Raw genomic sequence first — 18,089 nt, forward strand, 5'->3', positions numbered from 1 at the left:
TTTATATGCAAAGTGTATTTTCTTTTAAAATTGAATTTCCCCAAAACATCAGTCAGTGAACTTGCCTTATAAATGCAAGAAGTAATGACTTTTCCCCAAAGATCCACTGATCCACTCTATGAATATACATACCTGCCAATAACATCTACTTATCCTCTATTCTTGGAGAAGGGCACGGCAACCCACTCCACTATTCTTGCCTGGAGAATCTTATGGACAGAGGAGCCTAGCAGGCTACAGTCCATGAGATTGCAAAGAGTTGGACATGACTAAAGTGACAGCATATACGCATGCATCCTCTATTCTATGGTATGCATTCTTTCTTTAGGATATATATAGACACACACATATAATCTTGGTAATAATTTTGAAAGATGTATATCCCCCATATATTTATATACATATAACTCTACCTGCCATATATATATGACATATACATCTGTGTGGGTTTATAATTTGATGGAACTGTATATTCAGATGTCCTTGGAATCTGTATCACTTTTCTGTGATTGATTTTAACCATGCAAGTTTGGTGAAAATTCTCTTTCAGGAATGTCTATCAGTTCAGTTCAGTTCAGTCACTCAGTCATGTCCGACTCTTTGCGACTCCATGATCCTTAGTGCACGAGGCCTCCCTGTCCATCACCAACTCCCGGAGTCCACCCAAACCCATGTCCATTGTGTCAGTGATGCCATCCAACCATCTCATCCTCTGTCATCCCCTTCTCCTCCTGCCCTCAATCTTTCCCAGCATCAGGGTCTTTTCAAATGAGTCAGCTCTTCTCATCAGGTGGCCAAAGTATTGGAGTTTCAGCTTCAACATCAGGCCCTCCAATGAACACCCAGGGCTGATCTCCTTTAGAATGGACTGGTTAGATCTCCTTGCAGTCCAAGGGACTCTCAAGAGTCTTCTCCAACACCACAGTTCAAAAGCATCAATTCTTCTGCGCTCAGCTTTCTTTTTAGTCCAACTCTCACATCCATACATGATCACTGGAAAATGCCCCATATAGGGAGGCCCTTACTTAGGCTAACAGTGGTTCTATGATATGTTCAAATTAATGGAGGCATGGTTTGTAGGTTTTTTAAAGTACTCTAAATCAGATTGACCATGGGATGTCTACTTTCTGACGCGTCACAATCCCAGAGGACTGGGCTAAATTGCAATGGTCTGACAACATCATTAAACTTTCTATGCCTGGGTCTGGGCTGAGCTTGGTTTACAAGAGGTAGCTAATCTCCGGGGAGTGGAGTCTATCCTCCTTTCATTTTATATTTTCATGAATGGAATTTTAATTATATGATATAAACATAAACAACAATTTTTCATGACATTTAATATTTTGGGGGACCAACCTGGTTCCAATCTCTCAAATGCATCTGCCTTTGTATATAATACGTATCATAAAATTGCTGGTTTATAATGAAATTTTCTTTTACGCTCTTTCAACTTGAAACTCCTTCTCAGCAGTCTATATCCAATCATAATGCTGTCTTTTCTTCAAAACATCAGCTAACATTCTTAGAGGTTTTTTTTTTTTTTTTTTTATACATTTAGTTGCTAAGTTGTGTCTGACTCTTTTGCAACCCCATAGACTGTAACCCACCAGTATCCTCTGTCCATGGGGTTTTCCAGGCAAGAATACTGGAATGGGTAGCCATTTTCTTCTCCAGGGGATCTTCCTGATCCAGGGATTGAACCTGTGTCTCCTATATTGGTAGGCGGATTTTTTTTTTTTTTTTTTAACCACTGAGTCATCTGGGAATTCCTTTTACACATGTATATCAGGTGACATACATTATATGATTATATTTCATATCACATTATAATTTTGGAGTATTTTTATATGTTTTATACTAGTCAGAGAGGTTCTAGAGCTGAGGGGCTAGTGCTTACTCATTAAAAAAAAAAAATTCCCAGCATGAAAAGTAGGCACTCAGTGAGTGAATATTAGTTTTAAAAAATTGTTCAAAGGTAAATAAAAATGTGTAAAATAGGTTTTTTACAATTAATAAGGAAGCATAAAAGAAGATGGGAACCAAGATGTGGTGACGTTGAGATAGTAGAAAAAGTGGAATCACCTTGTAGAGAAATTGGGACCCTTGTGCACTGTTGGTAGAAATATAAAATGGTGCAGCTGCCATGGAAACTATAACAGTTCCCCCCAAATTAAGAATGTAATTCTTATATGACTCAGCAATGCCACTTCTGTGTATATATCTAACAGAATTGAAAACAGAGTCTCAAAGGAATGTTTGCACAACCATTTTCATAGCAGCATAATTCATAATTGCCAAAAGATTGAAGCAATCCAAATGTTGGATGAATGGATAAACAAACTGTGGTATATACATACAATGGAGTCTTAAAAAGGAGGGAAATTCTTATGCTTGCTACAACATGGATGAACCTTAAGGACATTCGGCTAAGTGAAATAAGCAAGATGCAAAAAGGCAAATGCTGTATGATTCCACTTACATGAAGTACCTAGAGTAGTAAAAATTCATAGAGAAAGAAAATAGAAGGTTAGTTAGTTGCTAGTGACTCAAAGGGAGGGGAAATGAGTTATTTAATGGGTGTAGCATTTCAGTTTTGCAAGATGAAAAGAATTTTTGAGATTGGTTGTACAAAGATGTGAGTATACTTATAGGAGTATGTCAAGGCTGTATATTGTCACCCTGCTTATTTAACTTATATGCAGAGTACATCACGAGAAACACTGGGCTGGAAGAAGCACAGCTGGAATCAAGATCGCCAGGAGAAGTATCAATAACCTCAGATATGCCAATGAAACCACGGTTATGGCAGAAAGCAAAGAACTAAAAATCCTCTTGATGAAAGTGAAAGAGGAGAGTGAAAAAGTTGGCTTAAAGCTCAACATTCAGAAAACTAAGATCATGGAATCTGGTCCCATCACTTCGTGGCAAATAGATGGGGAAACAGTGTCAGACTTTATTTTTTTGGGCTCCAAAATCACTGCAGATGGTGACTGCAGCCATGAAATTAAAAGATGCTTACTCCTTGGAAGGAAAGTTATGACCAACCTAGATAGCATATTGAAAAGCAGAGACATTACTTTGTCAACAAAGGTCTGTCTAGTCAAGGCTATGGTTTTTCCAGTAGTCATGTATGGATGTGAGAGTTGGACTATGAAGAAAGCTAAGTGGCGAAAAATTGATGCTTTTGAACTGTGGTGTTGGAGAAGACTCTTGAGAGTCCCTTGGACTGCAAGGAGATCCAACCAATCCATCCTAAAGGAGATCAGTCCTGAGTGTTCATTGGAAGGACTGATGTTGAAGCTGAAACTCCAATACTTTGGCCACCTGATGTGAAGAGTTGACTCATTGGAAAAGACCCTGATGCTGGGAGGGATTGGGGTTAGGAGGAGAAGGGGATGACAGAGGATGAGATGGTTGGATGGCATCACCAACTCAATGGACATGAGTTTGGGTAAACTTCGGAAGTTGCTCATGGACAGGGAGGCCTGGCATGCTGAGATTCATGGGGTCGCAAAGCGTCGGACATGAGTGAGTGACTGAACTGAACTGAACTGAAATGATACTTAACACTACTGAATTGTATGACTTCACAGTGGTTAGAGGGTAAATTTTATCTTAATTATATTTTACAATAATTTAATATGACTGAAAAAGAGAAGTCATCCTCATTATATATATTGCAATTATATCAGATTAATTCATCCCAAAGGTATTTTAAAATCTATAATTTTGGTTATACATTTTGGGGCAGCTGCATGCATACAAAGCCACTTCAGTTGTGTCTGATTCTTTGCAATCCTATGGACTGTAGCCTTCCAGGCTTCTCTGTCCATGGGATTCTGCAGGTGAGAACACTTGAGTGAGTTGCCACACCTTCCTCCAGGGGATCTTCCCAACCCAGGGATCAAACCTGCATCTCCTGGGTCTCCTACAGCTTCTGCCCTTGCAGGCAGATTCTTTATCCCTGAGCCAATGGGGAAGCCCCTTTGGGGCAGCAGCTGCTGCTGCTGCTGCTGCTAAGTCGCTTCAGTCGTGTCCGACTCTGTGTGACCCTATAGACAGCAGCCCACTAGGCTCCTCTGTCCCTGGGATTCTCCAGGCAAGAATACTGGAGTGGGTTGCCACTGGGGCAGCTAGTTTACTTTTATTCTTATTAAAAAAATTTTTTTTTTTTTTTTTTTACTGAAGTACAGTTGATTTACAATGTTGTGCTACTTTCTGCTGTGCAGCAAAGTGACTCAGTTATATGCATTTCTTTTTGATGTTCTTTTCCATTATGGTTTATCCCAGGAGATTGGTTATAGTTCCCTGTGCTATACAGTAGGACCTTGTTTATCCATTCTGAATTTAGTAGTTGGCATCTACTAACCCCAAACTCCCAGTCCCTTCCTCTCCCTTCCTACCTTTCCCTTGCTAATCACAAATCTTCTCTGTGAGCCTGTTTCTGTTTTGTAGAATATACATATAAGTAATATCATATGGCATTTGTCTTTCTCTTTCTGACTTGCTTCACTTAGTGTGATAATTTTAGTCACATTCATGTTGCCAGAAATGGTACTGCTTCATTCTTTCTTATGGCTGAGTAATATTCTATTGCTAAACACGCACCACACCTTTATCCATTCATCTGCTGACGGACATTTAGGTTGTTTCCACGTCTAGACTATTGTAAATAGTGCTGCTATGAGCATAAGAGTGCATGTATTTTTTTTTTCAATGATAGTTTTGTTTGGCTATATGTCCAGGAGTGGGATTGCTGGATTATATGGTAGTTCTGTTTTTAGTTTTCTGAGGAACCTCCATATTGTTTTCCACAGTGGCTACACCAACTTATATTCCCACCAACAGTGTAGAATTGTTTTAGGGGCAGTTAGGTTAAATACAGACTATCTGGTTGTTGTAGAAATATTCACATGTAAAAGGGAATTTACTGTCTTATAATTTTCAAACCAATCCACTAAGATGTATTTATTGCATATTCATAGTGTTTCATAGCCTTTAGTCATTGGGAAAAAGGATAAAATAAATATCAAAAAGGTGACTACCTGACTACATTCGAGAATTTTTATATAGCAGAGTCATAACTCATAACACATTAAGGGAATTGACACAACTGCTTCTGTAAAGTCAAACTTTCTGGAATTGTTCTAGAATAAATCTTAGCTAAAAATTAAGAAACTCAGAGCTCTGACACCAGGGAGAAAGGAGAATGACATTTCCAACAAGTATACTAGGTCAGTTAGATCTGCAATGTGGTGGTGGCTTGAGAGTGAGATTTGAGGTAAAAAAATTCTGAATTTTAATCCTGGCTCCATTGGACAATTTGACCAAATTATTTTATCAATAAATAAAGGTAAAATATTTACCGTGACATGTAACTAGAGATGTGTGTGTGTGTGTGCTCAGTCATGCTGACTCTTGGTGACCCTATGGGTTGTAGGCCACCAGGCTCCTTTGTTCATGGGATTGTCCAAGCAAGAATACTGGAGTAGGTTGCCATGCCCTCTCCAGGGGATCTTCCAAATCCAGGGATCGAACCTGTGTCTCTGTTTCTCCAGCATTGGCAGGCAGGTTCTTTACCACTGCACCCCCTGGAAAGCCTGTTAGATCCACTGCTGCTGCTGCTGCTGTTGCTGCTGCTAAGTCACTTCAGTCGTGTCCGACTCTGTGCGACCCCATAGACGGCAGCCCATCAGGCTCCCCCGTCCCTGGGATTCGCCAGGCAAGAATACAGGAGTGGGTTGCCATTTCCTTCTCCAGTGCATGAAAGTGAAAAGTGAAAGTGAAGTCGCTCAGTCGTGTCCGACTCTTGGCGACTAGAATGTCTTAAATGCTCACCGAGCAATTGCTTGAGCAATATTATCGCTCTAGTGGAACAGAAAAGGCCAAACATAAAAATCTGACTCTCCTCAGCCATTTTTCAGCACTGATGTAAGCCTTTTAAGTCAGATCTGTCGAGTTTCATGTTCCTACCTCTGAAGCTGTTGGGGATGACCTAGAGAAAGGCAAGTCGAAAAGCAGCTATCAAAAGTGGGGTCGGGGGCTTGCTGCGCATGCGCAGACAGGGCCGACGTGATTAGTTGGTGCGCCTGTGGCAAAGAGCAGCGTGGAGGGGAGCGGTCCTTGGAGATGCCTGACCTGTTCAGTTCTACTCTGTTTTGAGGAGTGTCCAGCGGCGTGACAGAGCAAGCCAGGGACGGTCTACACCTGAGAAGGACTACAGAACAGTGCTGTACCTGAGGTAGGACCCCAAGTCAAATGGAGGGCAGCCTCACTGAACAACCAGCGGTGGGTGTCACCTGTACCGGAGGCAGTCACCGAGTAGGAGCAACTACCTGTGGTAGATTTCCAGGCAGAACTGAGACAGGTCTTCTTAGCTGAGACACCAACAGGTCATTAAAGCAGTATCAGAATACCCAGGTAGCTGATACCAACAGGAAACAGATCAAAACAAGGAAGCTTCTTCTACTATTGGAAGCTTCTGCCCCAACTTGCAGTGTTTGGTGGAGAACCTGCATCATACCTTAATCCGTAGGCTTCCTTGGGTCTTAAGGATCCCAAAACTGTCCTGTGGACATCGAAGTTGGTGGAACAGCAATTGTGACTATGGGAAAGAGGTGCAAGATGCACAGGTGAGATGTGTCCGGCAGGATGGTTGGATCTTCACTGGCCCTTTTAAGGGTTTTGGAAAGTAGGTGAACTTGATCCTCTGTGACTGTGATGAATTCAGGAAGATCGAGGCAAAGAATTCAAAGCATTCAGAATATGAAGAAAAGCAAGTTTGGGGTCTGGTGTGGCTGCCCGGGAGAACTTGGTTTCCATGACTGTGGAGGGACCACCCTGTAAAGATACTGGCATTTCTCAGGTACCATTTACTGGTGATGCTGGGGGTTGGTAGAGCCGCTGGCAGAGGTGTTCCAGCTGATGTTCCATTTCCCCAGACTCTTACTGGATTAACAGGCCCTGTCCATGGGGCTGGGGGAGCCATCCCAACAAGTCATGACTCCACAAGGAAGAGGTATTGTGGCAGCTGCTGCCACTGCCAGCATTACTGGACCCCCAACTCAGTATCCACCAGGAAAGGGGGCTACACCCACCCCCCTGTTGGTCGAGCAATTCTACCTCCAGGAATTATGGCTCCTCCACCTGGTATGGGGCTTCCCAGGTGGCACTAGTGGTGAAGAATCTGCCTGCCAGAGCAGGGGACATAAGAGACATGGGTTTGACCCCTGGATCAGGAAGATACCCTGGAGAAGGAAATGGCAACCTACTCTAGTATTTTTGCCTGGAGAATCCAATGGACAGAGGAGCCTGGTGGGCAGCAGTCCTTGGGGGTTGCAAAGAATTGGACATGACTGAAGCAACTTAGCATGCCGCATGGTATGAGACCACCCATAGGCCCACCAATTAGGCTTTCCATACTTGAGGGATGCCAATAAGCTTGCCCCTGTTGGAATGAGACCCTCCATCAGGAATCAGAGGTCCATCTCCACTAGGAAAGTGTCCACCAAGACCCTAGGATATTATTGATCCTTCTTAGTTTTTTTTTTTTCCCTGCAGTGTATCTTGTGAAACGTGTGCAGTACTTGTAAGCTTTGGTTCCCTCTACTGCATTAATGTAAGAGTCATTCAAAAAAGTGGGTTCAAAGGAGGTAGATGAACTTCACCTAGAAATTTCAGAGATTTATTGGGGATTGAGACAGCTATGAAGAGGAAAATTGTGGACCTAAATAGAGAACCAAGATAAGTAGGTCAGAGGAGACAAATAATACTAGATACCAACTCATAAATTTATGGACCACAGACCATATACCAGGTGCTCTTCTAATCACTTTGCTTCTCAATGAATCCTTTCAACAACTTTATGCGATAGATACATGATTCCCCAATGTCTTCCCTGGTATCATCCCGAAAGGAGACCTGGGGACAGGGATTTGTATTCAATCCCATGAAAATTATCTCAGATACTCTGTCTTCTAGGGCTTCCCAGATGGCGCTAGAGGTAAAGAATCCGCCTGCCTTTGTAGAAGACATAAGAGACGCATGTTCAATCCCTGGGTCAGGAAGATCCCCTAGAGGAGGGCCTGGCAGCCCACTCTAGTGTTCTTGCCTGGAGAATCTCATGGACAGAGTAGCCCAGTGGGCTACGGGCCACAGGATTGCAAAGAGTTGGACACAACTGAAGTGACTTAGCAGGCAGGCAGGCACTCTGTCTTCTCTGAGGGAGTGGAGAAATGGAACAAGGAAGGAAGGAAAACCAAATGAATTTTTATGAATTAGTGGTGTCTGCCATGGGCAACCAGGGCTCCAAATGCCCCTGGAAATCCTGTATAATCTCAGAACTGTTCCACTGAAGGACAGAGAAGATGGAGATTTTATCGATCATCTTTTGGGGCATTAGTTCCCAGGCACTGTCATGTTACCATATTCCAAAAGCACCGTCAGGCAGAGAAGCAGTCCTTGGTAATATAAGGAGCTGCCGATGGTGTCAGAGCAAAGACAGCATCTGCTTCCTTGAGTTCACAAATGGGGAACGTGGGACACAAAGTTAACATCATTCAATTTGCTTTATTATAAACCCATCATTGGATTTATTATAGAAATGATGATCACTGACTGAAGCTAGGTTCTATACTCTGCCTGTGTTAACATCAGTAACCCAGTACAGCTGAAGGTGATGAAACAGAAAAGAATAGAAAGACATCTTACTCATGAAATCCGTAGCCAACACTGAGACACAGTTCATTGGTTCATTCATTCAATGATTTGTTCTTTCATCCAAAAATTTGTTATGTGCCAGGGTAGAGAAGGCAATGGCAACCCACTCCAGTACTCTTGCCTGGAAAATCCCATGGACGGAGGAGCCTGGTAAGCTGCAGTCCATGGTGCCGCTAAGAGTTGGACACAACTGAGTGACTTCCCTTTCACTTTTCACTTTCATGCATTGGAGAAGGAAATGGCAACTCACTCCAGTGTTCTTGCCAGGGACGGGGGAGCCTGGTGGGCTGCCGTCTATGGGGTCGCACAGAGTCGGACACAACTGACGCGACTTAGCAGTAGCAGGGTTGAGTTCAGTACTGTTCTATGCACTGGGGATAGTGCGGGGAGAGGAATATAAGGAGAACAATTATGACCAGATTTCTTTTGTCATGTAGCTGGCATGTTATTAGAGAGACAAAATAATTATTTCAAATGACACTGAATACCTTGAATAAAAGGGACATCTATGTGGCTAGTTACAATGCTAATAGTCACTCAAAGCACCAGGAACTTTGCCATAATTGCTAAAGAAAAAGGAAATTTCTACTTTTTACCAGAATTAGACTCCTAAATATGATACTGAGGACTGTGTAGTTAGCAAGTGGATGGCAATACAGCAAAGAAGAGGTGGATAAAGAAATTGTAAACACATTGCCAGCGGGCCTTGGTGCACACCTGCCCTGATTAGAATGATGAATTGTGATGTTTCAAAAGGAAGAAAGTGGTTGTGTATATTATTCTGTATCTTTGCATAAAAGATTAAAAGTAATCGTCACATATTCTGTATCATTCATACTTAGTGTATTGAATGTGTGCTCAGATGTGTGATAACTCTAGTTTAGGGATTAAGAACTTCTTTAGAGCATGCTTTTTTTTTTTTTGGCCACCCTGCTTGGCTTTCGGGATCTTAGTTCCCTGACCAGAGATTGAACCCAGGCCCTCAACAGTGAAAGCGTGGAGTCCTAACCACTTGACTGCTAGGCAATTCCTGGGGCATGCTTCTTCCTATGCCCCAGGAATGTTGTTTGAGTTACATATTGTAGGTCATACTTGGAAAATAGTCTGTTGTGGGATGTTTATAATCGAAGAGTGCTCATGCATTCCCTCATTAGTTTTATTTTTATTCTCCTATTTACTGAGTGCCTGTATGGGGCAGGTATAGTGTGGGGCACTGAAATGAGCAGGAGAGACATGGTAACTGGGACTCATGTCCTAGTGGGGGAACCTGACAACACGTAAACAAGAAACTGATCAACAAAGTTGCTAACAAGCCCCAGCAGGGTCCTCCTGCCCAACGTTGTTCAAGCCAATAGAATGATACTGAGTTTGGTCCAGAAGCAGAGAAAGGTTTTACTCTCTGATCAGAAAAATGGAGAGGTGTGAGCTCTTGCCCTCTGAACGCTGAAGAACTGATGCTTTTGAACTGTGGTGTTGGAGAAGACTTTTGAAAGTCCCTTGGATAGCAAGGAGATCAAATCAGTCAATCCTAAAGGAAATTAACCCTGAATATTCATTGGAAGGACTGATGCTGAAGTTGAAGCTCCAATACTTTGGCCACCTGATGCGAAGAAGTGACTCATTGGAAAAGACCCTGATGCTGGGAAAGATTGAGGGAAGGAGGGGGAGGGGGACTGCAGAGGAACAGACGGTTAGATGGCATCACTGACTTGACGGAAATGAGTTTGAGCAAGCTCCGGAGTTGGTGATGCACAGGGAAGCCTGGCCTGCTATAACACGTGGGGTCGCAAAGAGTTGGACAGAACTGAGCAACTGAACTGACTGAGCCAGGAGGAGGACGAGATCTTGCTGGTCTGGCGCAGGTATGCCGCTCATGCTCCTGGTAGGGTGCAGCGCCCCAAGCAGCGTCTCTGCACTCTGCCTGCCGCCACCATCTTGAATGGCAGTGCGGTGTGCAGTGCTTCTACACAGGGCACGTGGAGCCCAGGTGTCGGGCGCAGCATTCTTGCACTTGGAACTTTGGTCCCAAAGTGTCGGGTACAAGACCTCTGCACGCGGCAGCCAGTGAGCAAGTGAAACTAGCACAAAGGAAACAGACAAAAAAAAGGTTAGGCTTTATTACCCAGCTTCTATTTTTATTTTTCGGGAATTATTAATGGGCTTCACCAGTGGCAAGTCCCTCCTCTGTCTTTTGTACTCGTTGCCGAGGGGCATGGAAGGGCGCAGGTCCAGCCTCTGTATTTACTGCCTACTGGTTTTGGGGCAGTGGTGTAACCCCGGGTGGAGAAGTGAACTCCCCAGCTGTCTTGAGCTACGTTTGTTACCTGACCTTGGCCCTAACTGTTTGAATCCCCGAGCGACGGCAATTTATTTAATCTTTTGGAGACAGAGGATGTTACCCAATTAGATGTGAGCCCCCCCACTCTTGAGGTCCCTCTGAACTGAAGCACCCCTGGATTGGTCAGGGAGTTCTTTCCTGCTCAGGTTCCCACTGCCAAAAACAAAACTGAGTTTGGCGCTGGCGAGACAATCTGTTCTTGGATGGCCAGGGAATGGAGAAGGGGAGCTCATGTCTAAAGACACCTGCTCCCCTTTTGCGTGGTGAGAGGCAAGTGCATCATCAGGAACTGGGGCAAAGGACAAAGATTTCCAGGAACAGCTGGTGCATGGGCAGTCCCTCCCGCCCCCTTGCTCTCCCACAAACTGTGCTTCTGTGCTGTGCTCAGTTGCTAAGTTATGTCCGACTCTTTGCGACCACATGGACTGTAGCATGCCAGGCTCTTCTGTCTGTGGGATTTCCTAGGCAAGAATACTGGAGTGGGTTGCTGTTGTTATTCAGTTGGTAAGTCATGGATTGCCGTAGCAGAGTACAAATGACCTCTTGGAGTGGAGTTCTTAGTGTGGTAATGAAACAAAGGTAACTTTTGGATTCCTCCAGGTTTCATCTGTGCAAGTGCGTCCCTGAGGTCAAGTCAGAATGGATTTGGGGCGGTTGACCAGTGTGTAACTCTCAAAACATCTCTCTCTCTCAAAGTACAGCTGCAGAGCGAGCATCTCTGCCAAACACTTCATATTATTGAAACAAACACAGAGCTGAATCTGGGCAAGTGTCCTTTAGCTCTCAGGAGCTGGTGTGGAAACATAGAGATCAACCAAGGCAAGAAAAGCAGCGAGCTTTAGCCTACTTTTCCCTCTATCTTGGATCGAGCCAGTTTGGTCTGGTTTTGCAGTGGGCCTTTGTGGCATCCTGTTGATAGAACACAATTAGCTTCTATGATCAGCCATATGGCCTGGGTGACAAGGACACTGGTCGATTTAAGATACATGGCCCACATACTAGCAAGAGCAGCATGTCTCAACTATCTCATTTATACTCCTCATGCCAAGAGCTACTATGACCTCAACCAACCAATTACATGGGGCTTCTCTCCCATAATGAGTTCCCTGATGGCTTGACAGGCTGTGGTTTAGGTAAAGAAGTTTGGCTTATGTTCAATAACTAACCACCCATGGCCTCCTAGACCTCTAATGAAGCCCTGTTTCCACACTGTCTAATTCTTCCTTATGTAGACTGGGGGATAATTGGATGGATCTGGCCCTTGAGGTGTAAGGGGTGGTTGCCAAATTACTGGTTCTCAGGCCACCGTTTGGCAGTTGAGCCTGCCTTGGTTCCCTCAGCACCACCCCCGCTGCCGCCGCCCTTTTTGGTGACCCCTACCATGAGTCACTGCCACCTTTTTGGAAGCTGTACTAGTTCTAAGGGTTTCAGTATGCTTAAGCCATGTTTCAACTGTTCATTCTCTGCAGTAACCACAACTCTTTCCTTCCAAATAGACCCATGGGCATGGAGGATGGCCAATACGCCCCGGGAGTCTGTGTAAATGTTTCAGATCCTCCCAGTCCTGAGCTCTAAGGATCACCCTTAAGAGTTGTCAGCTCTGCCTATTGGGCGGAAGTCCCTGGAGGGTAGGCTTCTGGCTTCTGTGACTTGGGTCTGGAAAGTTGTTACATATCCTACAGACTTCTCCCCTCTTTCATAAAACTGCTCTGATCTGTGAACCATTCCTCTTCCATGTTTGGAAGAGGCTCACTTCCTAGGTCGGAGCAAGCAGAATAGATGGTGTCTATGGTTTCTGTACAGTTGTGCTCCAGGAGGCCTGTGGGTATCATGGTGGCAGGATTTAGTGTGTGACAGGTTTTTATGGTAGCCACTGGATTGTCTGAAAACATAGTCTGAACTTGAATCAACCTTCTGGGGGATAGCTACTCTGTTCCCTTAGAACTTACTAAAATCCGAATCTTTTTTTAGATGAAACTTTAAAAAATTTTTATTATTTTTAAAAATGTATTTATTTATTGTGCTGTGTCTTCATTGCTGCACGGGCTTTTCGTTAGTTGCAGCGCACAGGCTTCTCACTCTGGTGGCTTCTCTTGTTGCACGGTGTGGGGTCTAGGGAGCTCGGGCTTCTGAAGTTGCAGCTCAGTAGTTGTGGTGCACCACCTGTGGTTACCCCTGGTGTGTGGAATCTTCCTAGACTAGGGATTGAACATGTATCACCTGCCTGGCGGTGGATTGTACCACTCCGGAAATAAACTATTTCATTCAAGTATAGCCAGTTAACAATGTTGTGATAGTTTCAGGTGGACAGCAGAGGAACTCAGCCATACATATACATGTATCCGTTCTCCTGCAAACTCCTCTCCCAACCGAGCTGTTACATAACATTGAACAAAATTCCCTGTGCTATACAGTAGGGCTTTGTTTAAAACCTGAATCATAATGGAGTTCATATAGTGATTGGCTGACCAGATGTTAACTTTTCCGTCTCCTTGAGCAGGTTGTAATAGCAGCTACTTCCTGAAGCCAAGGAGGCCGTCCCTTGGTGGCTGGATCTAATTGTTTAGAGAAATAAACAACCACCTGAGTAAAGTGCCCCAGTGTTTGAACTAATACCCCAAGGATGATTGTTTTTCTCTCCTAAAAGTAAAGGTCAAAGAGTGTAGCTAAATCTGGGAGGGCCAGGGCAGGGGCCTGAAGCAATTAGTTTTTCAATTCTTGAAAGGCCCCATTGCATTGTGAATTCCATTCAAAACGACCATCATCCTTTCTTTTGAACTTTGCATATGGAGGCATAACTAATAGACCGTAGTCAGGGATCCAGAATGGCAAAACCTGGCCATGGGGAGGGGGAACCCTTAAGCTGTCTTCTAGTTTTAGGAGAGGGTGAGGCTGCAAATGTCTTCTCTCTTTTCCTGGGTGGGCTTCTCTGACCTATGAGAATGAATCCTGGGTGGGTCACCCTAGTTTGTGCCATTTGAGCCTTTTTCTTGGACACCATATATCCTTTAAGGAGGCCAGGTGGTTCAGAAGCCTCCTTAGGCAGGCTGATGATCAGGATGTTGTCTGCACAGTGGAGGAGGGTTCCCTCTTCCAGATGGAGATCTTTTAGGTCTTTGGCTAAAGTTTCTCCAAAGGTGGTGGGGGGACTTTCTGAACCTCTGAGGGCAGGACTGTCCAGCAGTATTGTTGTTTTTGTTACATGTTTGGGTCCAGCCACTGAAAAGCAAAACTTCCTTATGAGTCCGGGACTCATGGAGTACAGAAGAAGTCATCTTTAAAGTCTAATACAGAGTACCAGGCCCTGGTGGACAGTAGGGTGGTCAGCTGGATGCAGAGGTTAGGGATGACTGGAGGTGTATAAGGAACCTTGGTCACTTATCCATGTTTTTTTTTTTTTTTCAATAGTAAATAGTGCAGAACTAAACGATCCCTGACTGGTTAAATCCTTAAATGTGGAACCTGAGATACAAACCACATATACTGATGGCTAACGGTAAATTATAAGGGATTTTCAACTGTGTGAGGAGGGTTGGTGCCCTAAGCCCCTGTTGTTTAAGAGTCAAGTGTGAAGTCTTTGAGTGACTGCTGAGCCACTAGAAATCACAAAGAGAGCCTCCTGGGACTAACGATTGTTGGTACATTCTGAAATATTAGTATTTAAAATTAATTAATTATTCTTTGGCTATTAGTTAGTTCTTATCTCAAGGAAAGTTATGACCAACCTAGATAGCGTATTCAAAAGCAGAGACATTACTTTGCCAACAAAGGTTAATCTAGTCAAGGCTATGGTTTTTCCTGTGGTCATGTATGGATGTGAGAGTTGGACTGTGAAAAAGGCTGAGTGCCGAAGAATTGATGCTTTTGAACTGTGGTGTTGGAGAAGACTCTTGAGAGTCCCTTGGACTGCAAGGAGATCCAACCAGTCCATTCTGAAGGAGATCAGCCCTGGGATTTCTTTGGAAGGTATGATGCTAAAGCTGAAACTCCAGTACTTTGGCCACCTCATGCGAAGAGTTGACTCATTGGAAAAGACTCTGATGCTGGGAGGGATTGGGGGCAAGAGGAGAAGGGGATGACAGAGGATGAGATGGCTGGATGGTATCACTGACTCGATGGACGTGAGTCTGAGTGATCTCCGGGAGTTGGTGATGGACAGGGAGGCCTGGCGTGCTGCGATTCATGGGGTCGCAAAGAGTCAGACACGACTGAGCGACTTATCTGATCTGATCTCACGTATAATATCATTGAAGATGTTTGCCTTTTGTTGTTGTTGGAGTCTAGTTGATTTACCGTGTTGTATTAGTTTCAGCTGTACAGCAAAGTGAATCAGTTATACATTTACATATATCCACCCTTTTGTATATTCTTTTCCCATGTAGGCCATTGCAGAGGAAGATGTTTTCATTGATTCATTCATGCAAAGTACCTATAGAGCATCTCCTGTGTGGTAGGTATTTATGCTGGATGATGAGGAGATGAAGCCAAATACTACATGGTCACCATTCTCACCACTTAGGGTGAGAATTTAATATAAAAAAGCAAGTGTTGCACAACATCAGTCACGCAGTTACAGAATCTCTAGAATGTGCAGTGCTGTCATGTACGGTGATGCAGTGAGGGTCTAGTTTGGAAGGGAACGTATGCAAAATAGCTGTCAGGCAAATCACGGCATGCTGACATTTATCGCCAACAACTGTTGAATAATGTCAAATGATAGGGCTGTTTGTACATATAAATGACAGAAACGTACATGGCAGATTCTTGAGAGTGCACTAATTCTCAGACAGCCTCAGTACTTCACTAAGTAATGATAACATAGAGGGTTTTTAAAAGAACTATTTTAATAAAAAGTTTCCTTGCATGAGATATTGACAAAATTCTGATTAAAAAATGAGTGTATTTTTGACCTTACAAATATACTCCTGGGAATATTTTCTCAAGATGTATGTGTAAAGATTTAGACACAAAAGTTTTACTGTTTTAAAATGATTTTCTCCTTTACATTGTATCAGCATGTTACACATACTCCTTTTTCTGCCTCTTCTCTCTCTCTTTTTTCTTTTGGCCTCAACACATAGCTTGCAGGATCTTAGTTCCTCGACCAGCGTTGGAACCCAGGCTCTGACAGTGAAAGTGCCCAAACCTAACCACGGAACCATCAGGGAATTCCCTCTGCCTCATGTTTTACTGAATCTGGAAGGTTTGTCACCTAAATTTCCACTGGGCCAATGCCATACTCTCATTCAGTTCCCTGTTTGAAAGTTGTCTTGTCTTAGAGACCATCTATTACTTCTTGCCACTGTCTTCTTATCCTGCTTTATTATGATATTATAGTTTATTGTAGGACTTAATCACCAACTACCATATTTATTTGTGTTCATTGTTTTCCTTGTCTGTCTTTATCCCTAAGTCTCAGAAATGTAAGCTCTACAAGAACAGAGGCTTTGTATTCCCAATCCGGGACAAGGTAGATATTGAGCAATGAACAAATATTGCATAAATAACCATTTAACAAATAAATAACATAAACAAAACAAGCTGCATGTCCATCAGTAGATTATTCACCAGTGCATTAAGTAGCCATATCATGAAATTCTAAGCAGCCTTTAAAATGACAGTTTTAGAAATGTTTAAGTGTTAGTCGCTCAGTTGTGTCTGATTCTTTGTGACCCCATGGACAGTAGCCCACCAGGCTCTTTGGTCCATGGAGTTCTTCAGGCAAGAATACTGGGAGTGGGTAGGCTTCTCACTGTGGTAGTTTCTCTTGTTGCTGAGCAAGGGCTCTAGGGCACTCAGATTCAGTAGTTGTGGCGCTACTTGGAGGCATATGGGATCTTGCCAGACTAGGGATCGAACCTGTGTCTCCTGCGTTGGCAGGTGGGATTTTACCACTGAGCTCCCAGGGAAGCTCAATAAAGGCATTTTTAATCCTCAGATTAAGCAATTATGTTGAGCATTACAGATTTTGAGGGTTTTGCTAGTTTCTCTCTCCAGAGTGACCCATATGGACAAAATTTTAAACTTGTCATTGGATTGCTATCCATTGCCTCTAATTTATTTATATAGGCAGCTAGTGACTTAATGCTTAATTCAAGAATTTGTGTGTGTGAAAAGTTGAGTGAAAGTGTTTGTCACTCAGACGTGTCTGGCTCTTTGTGATCTCATGAAATGTAACCTACCAAGCTCCTCTGTCCATGGAATTCTCCAGGCAAGAATACTGGGGTGGGTTGCCATTCCCTTCTCCAGTGGATCTTCCCAACCCAGGGATCGAGCCCAGGTCTCCCACATGGCAGGCAGATCCTTTGCCATTTGAGCCACCAAATTATCCCAATTATGTTGAAAGTGAAAGTGAAAGTTAGTCACACAGTTGGGTTTAACTCTTTTCGATCCTATGGACTGTAGCCTACCAGGTCCTCTGTCCATCGAATTCTCCAGACAAGAATACTTGACTGGGTTGCCATTTCCTTTTCCAGGGGATCTTCCCAACCCAGGGATTGATTGAACCCAGGTCTCCTGCACTGCAGGCACATTCTGAGAGTTTTGCTAGTTTGTCTCTCTAGAGTGACCCATATTGACAAAATTTCAAACTTGTCATTGGATTGTTACCTGTTGCCTTTAATATGTTTAGCCAGGGACTTAATGCTTAACTCAAGAATTTGGTAGAGTTTCTAAGTGGAAAAGTATATAGTAATATTCCTGTGATATACGATATTAAGAGTTGGATAAGACTAAGCACACACACACACATATGATATTTTTGCATCCTAAGTATACACTTTTAAAATTTACACCTAGTATATGTTTTTAAATAAATGATAGTTTAATATAAATAGCAAACTGTGTCTTCTGATTTTAATGTGGCTTTTGAGTTTTGGTTGCTTACTTTACTGTTTACTCTGCCAAATTTGGCATTAGTACTGTTACAGAAAGAATCTATTTATTCCTTCAGTCTTTTGATAAGACTGAGATCTTTAGATAGTATTTACAAGAAAGTCATGGTTCTACTGCTTCGAGGTCTAAAAGGATAATT

The 18,089-nt window shown here is 43.3% G+C and overlaps 1 pseudogene; it reads left to right on the top strand.

Annotated features, from left to right (window-relative positions):
• The first annotated feature begins 6,258 nt into the window (after window positions 1-6,258).
• LOC109571665 (small nuclear ribonucleoprotein-associated protein B-like) lies at window positions 6,259-7,250 on the top strand (annotated as a pseudogene).
• Window positions 7,251-18,089: the final 10,839 nt, after the last annotated feature.

Source organism: Bos indicus, chromosome 18 (genome assembly GCF_029378745.1).
Source record: "Bos indicus isolate NIAB-ARS_2022 breed Sahiwal x Tharparkar chromosome 18, NIAB-ARS_B.indTharparkar_mat_pri_1.0, whole genome shotgun sequence".
Classification (NCBI taxonomy): domain Eukaryota; kingdom Metazoa; phylum Chordata; class Mammalia; order Artiodactyla; family Bovidae; genus Bos; species Bos indicus.